Source organism: Macaca thibetana, chromosome 2, assembly GCF_024542745.1.
Source record: "Macaca thibetana thibetana isolate TM-01 chromosome 2, ASM2454274v1, whole genome shotgun sequence".
In the NCBI taxonomy this organism is placed as follows: domain Eukaryota; kingdom Metazoa; phylum Chordata; class Mammalia; order Primates; family Cercopithecidae; genus Macaca; species Macaca thibetana.
In genome coordinates this window covers 150,384,028-150,397,513 of record NC_065579.1, presented here as the reverse complement: position 1 = coordinate 150,397,513, position 13,486 = coordinate 150,384,028, and the positions used below count along the sequence as shown (strand labels likewise).

General features: G+C 41.8%; 1 protein-coding gene and 1 pseudogene across 26 annotated transcripts in view; one reads left to right on the top strand and one right to left on the bottom strand.

Moving 5' to 3' along the window:
- The window catches only part of KALRN (kalirin RhoGEF kinase), a 708,666-nt gene that overhangs the window by 124,976 nt on the left and 570,204 nt on the right, over positions 1-13,486 (top strand). The gene's annotated exons all lie outside the window — the stretch shown is intronic.
- On the bottom strand, positions 3,556-4,375 carry LOC126949148 (60S ribosomal protein L7-like; annotated as a pseudogene).

The following is a 13,486-nucleotide window of genomic DNA, read 5'->3' as shown; positions in this document are numbered from 1 at the left end:
AGGGACGTAGTTGGCTCCCCTCTCCTGGTTGTGTTTAGTCAGTAGCAGACCATCAGGGGTTCAGTGGGATGATTAATGCATTTTTTTTTTAGTACTAGACCGGATGGCTTTAATGGAAGTCTTTTTCAGTTTCTTGTTTCTGAGATTCTAAGAACATGTGCTTATGAACAGAAATAGGATAACTGGGAAGGGAGACCAGTTTATGGGAGGAGTCTTCATGGAGTTTGAGGAAACAGCAAAACTTTCTTAGGGAAGAACACCTATAGACTTTGAAAAGACTGTGTTTGCTTTTTAAAGGAAGGTCATAGGCAGCCAGGTATGAAACCCCTTCTCTTAGTGTTTCTGTGTAACCTGTGGAATTTGCCCAGGGGAACATCTAGAGTTAACCTGGAAATCAGATGCTTTTCTTTCAGGCAGCTTTTGGCAACATCAAAACATTAGTTCTAGATAATATTGTGGGTGCTAGATTCTGACTATAGGTGACATGTTTTTGTCATGTTAATCAATTATTGAAATTAAGGAGAAGATTATTGCAATTTCTATTCCAGGAAATGAAGCATGCACTGAGTTAATCAGATTACTTCCAGGTGAAAAAGGAAAAAAAATAGGTCGAGGTTCTTAAATTAGGCCACCTGTGAAGGTTATTATATATTCATATATGATTACCTGTAAGGTATGCATTTAAATGGTTTATGTTTTTATTTCATTCTGGCTGGCAAGGAAGATAGAAACTTTCTTTTGTGTGTTTTAAAAGCTCACAGAAAATTCATCATTTTTAATCGGGGAGAAGAGAAAGGAACAAAAATGTATTTACTGCCTACTATATGCCAATAACTTTATATTATTATTATATTAATTTTCACAATGATTCTGATGGGTATATTTTATCATTATTATTTTGTGACCAAAAAAACTGAAACTCAGAGCAGATAAGTAACTTGTTCTGGGGCACACATTGAGTGAAAAACAGAGCTAGGACTGAAAGCCAGGTCTGGCAGGCTCCAAAGCCAGTGCTCTTTATGCTGTTTGCTATTGGCGACATGCAACCCTAGCAGAATCCAAACTGTGTTCATGAATGGATTTCAGAACTTGTATGTCTCAAACCCACAGGTGTCAGTTCCCTGTCTGTAGCAAAGCCTGCCCAGATGAATCTCCACCATTGCTGATGACCTTTTGTAGTAGAGTCAGACTCAGGCATTCAAACCATTGCTACAAGTAGAAGTCCTGGCACCTTCCTATCTCCCTGTACCCCCCAGTGCCTCCATAGTGCATGATCTTGAAGATGAATGCTGTCCTTTCCTTTGACTGTGGCACAGCTTCCAGCTTGCCTGCTGCCCAATGTCGAATAATCCTAGCTTAAATTTTTTCCAAGTTTTGGAAATGGGTTCTCATTCTCTTAAGTGGCTTGGAGAGAAGCCAAAAGACCCCATGGTACAAAGGACAGAACACATGACAAATATGTTCTATCCATGCTATGGAACTTGCCAGCCATGTCGTTTTAAAGAGTCTCTTAGCTGTCTGAGTCTCAGTTCTTTCACCAATGAAAAGGGGATAATGTTAATCTTCTCTATTTTCATTTTCAGGTGAGTATGAGATTCAGATGCTATTAGTATCTGGGAAACTTTGAAAATAATAGGGCATTATAAAAATGTAAGAGAACCATCTGTCCCGTGCAAAAGCTTTCCTCCAGAAGAGGTGAAAGCCAACACACACGGCAGAGTAGGGAAGCATCAGCTTTTACTAGCCAGTCAGGTTCCGTTCTGTTGGAAGTAGACTTGGTCTCTGTGGCCCCCTCTTTTTCCTGAATAGCAGAGCTGTGTTTCTTGGCTTGGATTATTGAAATAATTGCTCCCAATCTTCCCTTTCCAATGAATGCCAAGCTGTTAAACCTGAACTACAGCCACTGGCTGCAGCCTTCCAAAGATCCCGATTGGGTGGACTGGGTTTTGCTCAGCTGAATTTGCTTGCTGGTTATGTAAATATTAGGGTTGTTAATCTTCATTAGAGGGTGTTAGCCAAGAAAAATTGTATTTCTATAAACCCATATATTAACATGGGGAAAAAAGTAAAAGTAAACCAAGCAAAATTGAACAACTTTGATGTCCTAAAAGCTTCCAATGAAAACTAAAAAGCCCTAATGTGTATTTGTTCAACAAAAAAGAACATGGTTTCAAATTATTTTTGAAAGTGGGACATAGATACTAAATAAATTAAAATGCAAATTTTTCATTTTAAGAGAATAATCGGGACAATTAGAAGCTATCCATTTTGCTGTCATTTATAGATTTGAGTTTGCAAAGCAGTTTTCATGGATTTTTAATTTTCCTACATGGACTTTATTCCTTAAATGTAGTTTGTGTTTATATTTTCATGTTAAAAACTTTTCACTGAAGTCTATCAAGTGTACAGAAGAGTGCACAAATTCTAAGTATACAGCTCCGTGGATTTTTACCCAGTGAACACACTAGAGTAATCAGCACACAGATCAATAACATTATGAGCACCCCAGAACGTTAGCCCCCGCAGGGTCCCTTTCCGTTCACTAGCTCCTCCTCTCAAGAGTAATCTCTATGGTGACTCCCAGCATCATAGATTAGTTTGCCTGTTTTGAAACTTGGTATTTGTGGAATTCTAAAATACACACTATTTTATGTCTGTCCTCTTTTGTTCAGTGTTATGTATGTGAGATTAATCCATGTTGTGTATAGCAATTTGTTTTTATATTGTATAAATATGCCACAATTTATCCATCTTACTGTACAAGGTATTTGGGTTGTTTCCAGCTTGGGGCTATTATGAATAAAGCTGCTATGGACACTCTTGTACATGTCTATTGATGAATATATACACCCAGTTTTGTGGAGTATATACCTAAGAGGAAATATCAAGCAATGGGGTATGAGTATGTTTAGCTTTAATAAACACTGCCAGAAAGCTTTCCAAAGCAGTTGTAATGATTTATATCTTCACCAGCAGATAGAAGACTTCCCATTGTTTCATACCTTTGCCAATATTTGGTATTATTTGTCTTTTCCATTTCGGCTTTTCTGCTAGGTATGTGGTAGTGTCACATTGTGGGCGTTATGTTTTTGTTTTTGCATTTCCTTGATGGCTAATGAAGTCTAGAACATTTTCATATGTTTATTGGCCATTTGGATATCCTCTTTTGTAATGTGAATCTTCATGTCTTTTGCCTCATCTTTGCTATTGAATTATCTGCCTTTTTCTTATTGCGTTGTAAGAGTTCTTTATGCATTCTGAATATGAGTCCTTGGTGGAATATATGTATTATGAATATTTTCTTCCAGTCTGTAGCTTGTTCCTTTACACTCCTTATGATGCATTTTGATGAAATGAACATATGTTATTAACTTTAATGTGGTCTACTTTATCATTTTTTTCTTTTATATTTAGTACTTTTTGTGTCCTGTTTAAGACATTTTTGTCTAAGTATTTCTTACTAAAAGCTTTATTGTTTTACTTCTCACATTTGGATCAGTAATTCATTTGGAAATGCTTTTAGTGTATGGTGAGAAAGAGAGGTTATTATCATTATTTTTCATTCAATTTGAGAGCAGGTACTGTTTATTAACTGACCACCTTAGAAAAATAATCATGGTAGACACCTTAGTTCATTCTTCTAATAAGCTTGTTGATCTGGTCCTCCCTGTTGCCAGCATCTCCACCTTCTACAAAATGGATGGTCTTTTTCTTCATTCCATCTCATGGAGAAGATAATTTGAAGGGCCACAGGAAGTTATTTGCTTCCTTGAAACATTTTCCAAGAGTGTAGCTCTCATGATCAGATCCTCCATGCAGATGATGCCATATTTACCAAGAGATGGAGCAATCAAGGCGTTATCTGTCAAAGCAGTTTGCTTCGTACTAATTTTGCCATAACCACGCTTGTAGATTAGTTCATTTACTGACTTCAGATTTGGGTACCCCCATGCAAGATATGGTTCTACAATCCTCCGCATGTTAATTGAAGCCTTGTTGAGCTTCACAAAAGTTCCATTGAAGATTTGATGAAGGCGAAGAAGCTGCAACACCTTTCAGACCTTTGGGCTCACACCATTGATACCTCTGATCCTGATGACAAACGCTAATTTGGGTTCTGCAGGTACATGGAAGTTGCCAGCTTTTCTTGCCATCCTGGCCATTCACATTTCAGCTCTGTACATCTGCCTGTATTCCTTGTGAAGTGCTTCGCTTTTTCATAGATAAGCTTCCTCGTTGCCTTTCGAAGCATCTTTTGTGCAAACTTCCTTCTCAGGCGCTTGATCTTCAGCTCTGCGAAATTCCTTTGCTTTTTCTTAAGGGTTTCTGGCACAACAGAAACCTTCTTCTTCTTCTTTTCTTCTATACTCTCCATGGTTCCAGCTGGAAAAAAGGAGATTTTTTTTCTCCTGTTTTGTCATCAGTAGACTTGAAGACATTTATTGAAAATATCATTCTTTCCTCACAGCATTACAGTGTCACCTTTGTCATAAATCAAAGGTGCCACCAAGTAGTTGATTCTACCTTGATTGTACTAAATACATGACTAATCTCTCGGCACAGGCAGGGGTGACTAAGAAAGGCCAGGACAGGATCAGAGGTCCAGAAAATTTCCAGATTCACTGCCCCACAGACTAGGTTTAAATATCCTTCTCCAAGTAAAATGACTTTAATAGAATCATAGTATGAACACATAGACAGTTCACAAACAAGATGGTTAAGAAACTATCCTCTCCATTAGAAGATGGATATGGAGTGGAACCATATGAAATGGAATTTAAAGAAACGCAATACCTACTTTCAAGTTAAATTCAGTTTCTCACAAGATTCAACTGAAAATGATTATTACTTTGCTTAATGCCAGTTCTCACAATAAAGGAAAGCCTTTTCTTGAAACAGGCTTGGCTCATGCCCATTTCTTGGGGTTCATCCATCACATCTCCCTCAGCAGAGTGCAGAATTAGACACACAGAGCCTTTACCTTCTTGCTTATTTTAATTACTCTGTGAAGGGCCTTTTGTTCATCTCCAGCTGCTTCTGGCAACCTAAAATCTTTCAGGATTTCTAAGATTCATCCGGGTCTGGGATGCTGATAAGGCAGGGTCTCCTTAGATAGATGGGCACCCATCCAAGGGCCCCATCCAGCTTAACCTATGGAGGACATCAGCTCTCTGGCCAAGCCCTCATTCATCCAGAGAATACAGCTTCCTTCCATCAGCCAGATTCAGGGTGGGATATGAAGTGGAATCCTTCTTCTTAGGGAACTTGGACTGGTCTAGGCACCTTCAAGTTCAGGGAGTTTCCCTCCACCTCTGCGTCTCTCTCCTGGGACTGACCCTAAAGTCTTGGCTGTGGTGAATGAGAAACATTGTTCAGCAACAAACCTCATTGGAGCAACAGCTTCTTTTGTAGGTTTCCATTTGGTGAACAAGTGCAGTTGAGCACCTTCTGTGTATTAGCACTCAACATCTATTCCCAGTGCTTGAGAGACTTAGTTTACCTCTAACAGTCTCTACTGAAACTTGGGGCCTGACAAACTTCACTAATGCTTGATCACCTGACCTCAAGTCTTACTCATTCCTATTCCCTGCCATATTAGCTGAGTATTTTGTAATGAATCTCATCTGTCTGCTGTGTATTATACCCCACTTTGAACTTCTGTTTTGACTTGAGTGAATCCATGTCCTGTTAACCAGGAAGACTCCAACTTAGCTGAAGTCCTACATTCTTAAGTGTCTTGAGATGCTTTGCTGCTGCCCCAGGATCTGCCATTGATCTCAGGACAAAGCAGTGCACTTGTCAAGAGAGAATTAATCTTGTTCGTGTAATGCCATCCATGTGTTGGGGTCCTGTGTTTTTCCTGTGCCCAATGACAAAAGATATAACAATGACAGGGAGTTAGGACTGTGGCATAATGTCCGACAATTGTCATGCCTTATTTTCATCAGGAAAGAATCCCAGTCACTACAAGCCTTTGCCACCCTAGACATAGTATAATTTTGATCTTGTTCACCCGTTTGCTCTATATGTACACAGAATGGCTATTTTAGGCTCTTTAATGTCTGTTCTTTTAAAATAGCTTTTTAAAGAGACTCTTCTGTTTTGTGTTTATGTTTCTTAATCTCTGCACATTTAAAAACCATTGTATATAATAGAGTCACAGACTTTCGGAACCTAGAGATATTAGATGCCATTAGTTCAGTCTTTTCATGACTACATAATACTGTGAGATTTCTCTCTCCAGAGATATTTTTAAACTTCTTTTACAATCACAGGAAGTCAGAGCTGGAAGACAACTAAGGACTGTGCTCGGCCAGCAATGTCATTCTGCAGACAAGGACTCTGAGGAGGCAAGTGACTGGACCACACAGGCAGTGGTGGGATAGGGTCCTGGATCTCCAGACCCTCAGTCTGGGGCTCTTTGTTCATGCAGACAGGGCTGCTTCTCACTTCCAATTTCACTTCCTAATTGTAACCCAAAGACAGCCAGGCGTTTCTCATGGAATCTGTGAATATGCTTGTCATGAAACACTAATCACTGCCAGGATTTAAGGTAACATAGAAATACCCGAAATGTCTTTTGGGCAAGAGCCATGAATCCCAATGGGAGTAGGCTGGGATAAGTAGTTATGTTAATAAAACTTTTCCACATCAAAAGTGTGAGTCAGATGCAAAGTATAAATACCTTTAAGAGGTTACATGCAGAGGGAATTTAGTTTTAGTACAAATAGATCATTTGTTTGCATCCCTTTCTGAAATAAGGGGGGTAGAAGTTATGTCTTTCAGATTACACTGATCACTAAAAAAAGGAAAACCATCTGCAGGAGGGTCCTTTTCCTTGTGGACTGCTGTCCTGTATAATGTTTCTGATAAAGCTTGAGCTTCCAGCGCAGCAGAGGAGAAGAGGAGAGTGTGTCTTTTCTTCCCTCTGTCTTAGCTGCATTCAGAAAGTTCCACCTCTGCCCCTTTCCCCTGCAAGTGCCCCTGGTCCCAGCTCGTTCCTGAGGCCTGTTGCTCTAGGTGCTCTACAGCCAGGCAGCAGTGGCTGTGGGTCTGGGGCCTGTGGGAACCTCCTGTGATGGAGTACAGAGCACTGTTAAGGAGAAAGGAAACATTAGAGTCAGTTTTTCTTCTGCTCCTCGGGGCTCCCCTTTTCCTGCCCATCTTTCTCCTAGGATAGACTGAGCTAAGCAGAGAGGCTCAGAGGTGTGCCTTGTAAACTTCAGAAATTTTCCTACCCATCACACCCAGGGTTTGTTTCTGCCTGCTTTGTGTCACCTCCACCCCACCCTCTGCTCCTGAAGCAGGGATGTTTGTGGCTGAATGAGGAGGGTGGAGTAGATGGGAGTGTGTTTACAGCCTCCTCTGGGCTTGTGCCTGGTGACTAGAAGGAGCTGGATGGGAACTTTATGGATTGGACAGCCCACTTCTCCCAGGAAGCTCCCAGTCTACCGAGGAGATGATAATTGCTTATCTGATGGCCTCTGGTATAAAGTGGTGCCTGAACTGAGTGTTTCTTCATTACTTCTCAGATGCCAGCACCAGTCCTAGGCTAGTGTATCAGTAGAAGCCAGATCTGAGCTGAGATGGTGATTCTGTCCTCTCTGGAGAGGCCATTGTCCCCAAGAGGCATTCATGTGTTGATTTGCAAAACACTGTTGAGTTTCTCTTTGCTTGTTTGGAGATTTTTATGCAAAGGGATCTCCATTCCTAGAATTCACTGAAAGCAATCCCTGACATGCCCTCTGCAACTCATCATGTTAATGGGAAAGAAGGGCTGGAGACCAGCCAGGCTACCCCCTCCCCTAGCCATGTCAGGATGGCTGTATTGATTGCAGAGTCTGATGGAAGATTATGGCGATGGATGGGGATTCACTTGGCTTTTGCAAGGCCACTGACGGTGGAGAAATAAAGCTCTGGCTCTGGAGCCTGTCTTCTCAACTGGGCTTCCAGCCAGGTCTTCCTTGCCATCCTCCTACTCCCCCCCTAGTCCATCATGCACACCCAACCAGGTCTGGCTTCCCTGAACACCTCTTAGTCAAATCCCCAATTGCTTAGAACCCCTTAATGGGTCCTCTTGGCCTGGACTCAGGGCCCTATAGGATCAGGTATACATCTACAAACAATTGCCTTTACAATCTTATCACTGATGAAGCCTGCCCTCTGCAGTGAAACCCAAGACCAGATGGGGTCTTCTCATAGTCCCCTAAAAGTTCCAGGCTTATTTGTACCTCCATGCCTTTCCCCAGATTGTTCCCCGTGTCTTCTGAGCTCACCTCCATCTGCTCAAATTCAGTTCCTCCTTGAGTATTTGGCTTATGCCATACCTCCCTAACCATTGGCCCACATGCCTTTTTCTTTTCTTTCTTTCGTTTTTGTTTGTTTGTTTTTGAGACAGGGTCTTACTTTGTCACTCAAGCCGGAGTGCTGTGGTGCAATCTCAGCTTACCACAGCTTTGAGCTTCTGGGCTCAAGTGATCCTCCTGCCTCAGCCCCCCAAGTAGCTGGGACTACAGGCATGTGCCACCATGCCTAATTTTTTGTATATGTATTTCGTGTAGAGATGGGGTTTTGCCCTGTTGCCAGGCTGGTCTTGAACTCCTGAGCTCCATCGATCCACTAGCCTTGGCCTTCCAAAATGCTGGAATTACAGGCATGAGCCACTGCACCTGGCTGGCCTTTTTTTTTTTTTTTTTTTTTTTCCAACTTTCTATCTCTTTCAAAGTTAACTGGTTACCTTTTGCCTCCTCCGCTCCGCAGGCTATGCAGTAGCCCATTTCTCTGATATGTAATACCTGAGGGCAGTAACTGTTAGACCCTCCAGTCCACGGCAAAATGTGAGATGAACACATGCTATTTCTTGGGTAAATGGGGAGAGATGAATGCTTGAAATAATGAACTCTCTCTGGACAATTTAGCATCATTTCTTTCTTAACCTGGTGTTCATGTACCCATTTTAAAGTGACGACTAAACGTATTGATGGGGATGGGGAGAGGTGGAAGCAGGATTCTCAGAACGGTTTCCAGCATAGCAGTGATGATGAGCAGGACTGAGATGGAGCAGGTACTAGATGAAAAACTGAAACCAAAACCCAAAGAAAGCAAGAAATTGAATTTGACATACCTTGGTGAAGGAAGATGGGTGTACTGGGTTGAATGAATGTCCCTTGAAAGTTCACATCTACCTGAAATCTTAGAATGTGACCTTACATGGAAATAGGGTTTTTGCAGATATAATTACTAGATTAGGGTGGGCCCTAAATCCAATGACGGGTGTTCTTGTAAGAGGAACGGAGGATACACAGAAAAACAGACCATGTCTTCCATGCTGCCCTGGATGGAGGGGCCCATCAAGCACTCAGGGCAGCCTCAGCATGATGGGAAGCCATGGGCCAAGCCATCCCTGCAATGTGCAGGAGGGAGAAATCACATCAGATGGGATCGCTTGAATGTTCACGTTTTTATGAAGAAGGAATCTGGTTAGAATGATCATCAGGAATAGAAGAGGTCTGTGCAGGGAGAAGGGTGATGGGGAGTGTACTGTGGTGCTTTTGTGGAAAAGTGGATGGGATGTGGGTTTGCTTTGATGTAAGTGAAAAGAGAAGAGAAGGAAAGGAAGTGTGAAATGACCCAGTTGGTTTTTACAATGAATGATGTGTAAGAAAATGGTCTTTTTTTTTTTTTTTTTTTTTTTGGGTCACCAGGCAGCTCTGACCATCTGTCAGATGGCATCACTTCAGGCAGAGGGTGGGGTAAGAGAGAGCTTGGCCTTTGGAGGATTTCCTTAGGCGCCACTCCAGCACCTTCTTTCTCCTCCTCAGTGTCGGAGATGGTGAGGGATAATGGGATGCACGCTGGGAGCCTTCCCTGGATCCCCATATGGTCAGCGCTCTGTCTGAGCAAGTCTGTCCCCTTCTTGGATTCTTGGTCTTCTCCCTTTTACAGGAGGCTTACAAAGTTTATGTGAGCATTGAGGAAAAATATTTTGTAAACCTCCAAATGCTGTCTAATATTGTATCCTATAGTTCTCCAAGGACTGAGAAGGAAGATAGATGGAGTCTTAATCTTTTGGGGTTTGAGGGAAGCTCGCATACTGTGTGAAAAGTAATGAAGGTTTCAGTTTGAGATTATGAAGTTCTAGAGATGGCTGGTGGTGATGGTTGCACAACAATGTGAAAATGTGAATGGACTGAATGCCACTGAACTGTACACTTAAAAATGGATTAAATGGTCAATTGTATATGCTCTCTGTTTTACCATGACAGAAAAGTCACACCTCCATCCCTCCCCCAAAAAAGTAATATACATACAGGACAAAGCTGATATGTGAGTAAATTTGCCACTCCAGCTATTACAGAGCAATTATTAACATTTTGTGGTGAATACTTGTATTTGCAATCACTGTAAGGAATTAGGACCGGTTACCAGGACTCAACACAATATATTGTTGTTAGTGCTTTTGGATGGCTCTAGAAATTCTTTTGGGAGGGAGTAAATTATGTCACAATAATTGAAACAGAAATGAACTATAAGCTGAACTTAATAACATGATCTGAGATCACTTCTCCCCCTCTACCCCTGCCTTCAAGGTTGTTCTCCTACCATAGCACTAATTTTTCTTTGTTTCCCAATTTACTCCTTATCCCGGTAGGTCAAGGTGAAAACAGATTTGCATCTATAATACAGAAACATGTGAATCTCCTGTGGCCTCCTGTATGTTACTAAAAATGTCTCATGTTATTAAGGACCCTGGTCCTGTGGGCCAGACTTTGCTCCCAGAAAGAAGCAAGAACTATTTGCACATCTCCCAGATCATTCCTTCCCCAGGCCTGTGGGCCTCCACATCAAAGCCTTACAGGATCACCCCCAGTTTTTTCCTTTCTTAAGCTCCAAGGTGCTTTTGAAGATCAGAACCATAAGTATGAATACTGCTTGAGAGTATCTGCATTTCTGAGGAGTCTCCCATAGGCTGAAGGCCCAGAAAGTAACTCGGAAAGGGGTTGAAAGATAGATGCCTTTTGGATTGAGAAATTGTTTTACTTCATCACAAAATAAACTACTTATGGTTTGGGATTTAAATACTAGGACATGTATTGTACCTCCTCTAAATCATCCCAGAAAATGAAGCAGAAGAACAGTGTTCAATGTAGAACTGCCCATGGTGCCAGATGATTTTGAGTCACATACAGAGGCAGGCACAGCTCTCAAATGTTATGGCTACTTGTGTTTCCGACAGGCAGCCAGTTTCCTAAGAGGGGGTTGGGGGCAGGAAAAATTCAGTGCCTTCATTGTGGGCTGCTTCTTGTTGAATTTTGCTCCACAGGTTAGAAGACAGGTCCCAGTCTTCCTAATGAGGCATTGAAAGTCTAGGTGGAATAGATGCTTGCTGGAGCCTGTGGAGATTATAAAACAAAGAGCTCACTGCCTTAACGTGGTCAGGAGAGGCAGGAGTGAGAGCCAGTGTGAAGGTGTGGGAGTTGGAAGGAACTTGGAACTCAACTTCTTTTGGCCCCTCAACTTGAGATTCACAAAGAAAAAAAGCAATGTCTCCTCGCTGAAAGGTAAGAGTTTAAAATTTATCTGAACTCTGAATATTATAGTTTGTTTTGGCTCCAGTGGCATATTTCCATAATGTATTTAAATCACAAATCCCTGCTCTGAGGCAAAGTCAAAACACCTGGTCTTAGTCCTGAGGTGAGGCCCTCAGAGCTGGAATAGTGCTTTGCCCTGTGCAGGGGCCATTATCAGATTTATATACAATGGAAAAGATTGTCTAGAACCTAGAGAGGCACTAACTAAGTCTTATCCTTTTCCTCCTTAGCAAAATGGAAACTCCTCCTTGCACAGTGCAGCCCCTTCCTCGCTATAGGTTATTTCAAGTGAGAAGAATAAACATGACTTCCAAATGCCATCTAACAATATATGAATATCTAAAGGAGACAAGGATGACTGAATGCATCTTCATGTGTAGGAAGTGAAGTGGCTGTTGACATTAAGTACTTCTTCATGAGTGAGAGGAGGCCCATGATGGAGATGACACCAGTACCTCCTTCTAGCACTCTGAATTCCCAGTGTTTACTACTGGTGTCTCTGAAACTACAGCATCCTCACCAGGACCACACAGGGAACAAAGGCAAGACACCTGAAATCCCTTTAGCCGTATTCACAACACTTACTTCATAGATAGGATGATGTTTGAAATATGAGAAGGATTTTTTTAAAAAGAGCACTCTGTTCTCTTGGTATCCTAGTATGAGTGTCTGAAAGTGCTCATTGGCTGGAAGGTTTCATGTGAGCATCAGCCGCAGGGTCCAGAAGACACTCTTGGCAAGCCTGGAGAGTGAGGATGTTGAACAGGCAGTGGAAGCATCCATGAAAAGCAGGCAGCTGCACAAGACTTTCCAACAGATGGCTGGTCACTTGCACAGAGGGAAGGAGCCATGGATTCCGTGATAATGACACTTGTGCCAGCTTTTGTGTTTCCAGAAGTATTGAAGATATAAGGGAACCAACACGTGTAGAGTACGTGAAGTCTTACAGAGACGAGGTCCTAAGGTATCTATTTTGACAAATCACGTTGCAAGTAATGTGAAAGCAGTTTGAAGAAAAAATGTCCCCATCTAATGCTGCATTAGGGCATGCATTTCTATAGCCTAAATCTGTCAGTGACATGAAAATACATGTTTTGTTGGACACAGAATAGGTTGAACACATAATAGGTTCTAGAATGGATCTGCATAAAGAAGTAAGAAGAAAGGATATAAAGGTAGAAGAATAAATGTATAAATATTACAACAGGACACTGAGCTGGGTGGCTCTTTACCATAGACCTCGCTCGTATTTCTCACTACAGGCTTGCTGTGAGTCAATTTCCAAGTTCTCTCTTTCTCCTTCCAAACTGCCCTGTATGTAATCTTGCTCCTGGGCCACCTGACTGATTTTTAATGCCTGGATATTTGCTTCCACCTCTGCATGACCAAACCTTGGCCAAGTCACTGTTGACTCAGTTGCAACATCTGTCCCCTGCTGAGGGTTGTCATAGCTTTCATAGCTTACAAACAGTCCAGCTTGAATCCAACATTTTCTATGGTCATTCGGAGTAGCAAGAAGCATTGTGTTTTGGATTTACTGCAGAGATCACACACTTAACTGTATACAGTCAGTTTTTATAGCTATCACTGCATCCAGGTTGGACAGTGACCTTGACTGAGACATCCTTTACCTCTGTTTCAGATCAATTTAGGCGGCATATAAAATCTCTGTGCACTGCCAGGGGAAAGTAAAGTGGAAGACTTCATGAAGAAATGGACAAGGCCAAATAGTTGACCATTGTTGCTGTATAAATCTTGGATCCAGGGCTAAAAGGTGGCAGTATAAATGCAGATGGTGCTGCTGCCATATTTTCCTAGCACATCTTCAAGCAGCATATTTCAAGCCATCAGGGTTGGAATGGCATTTCCAAATATAAACTCAAAAAATCCTCAGG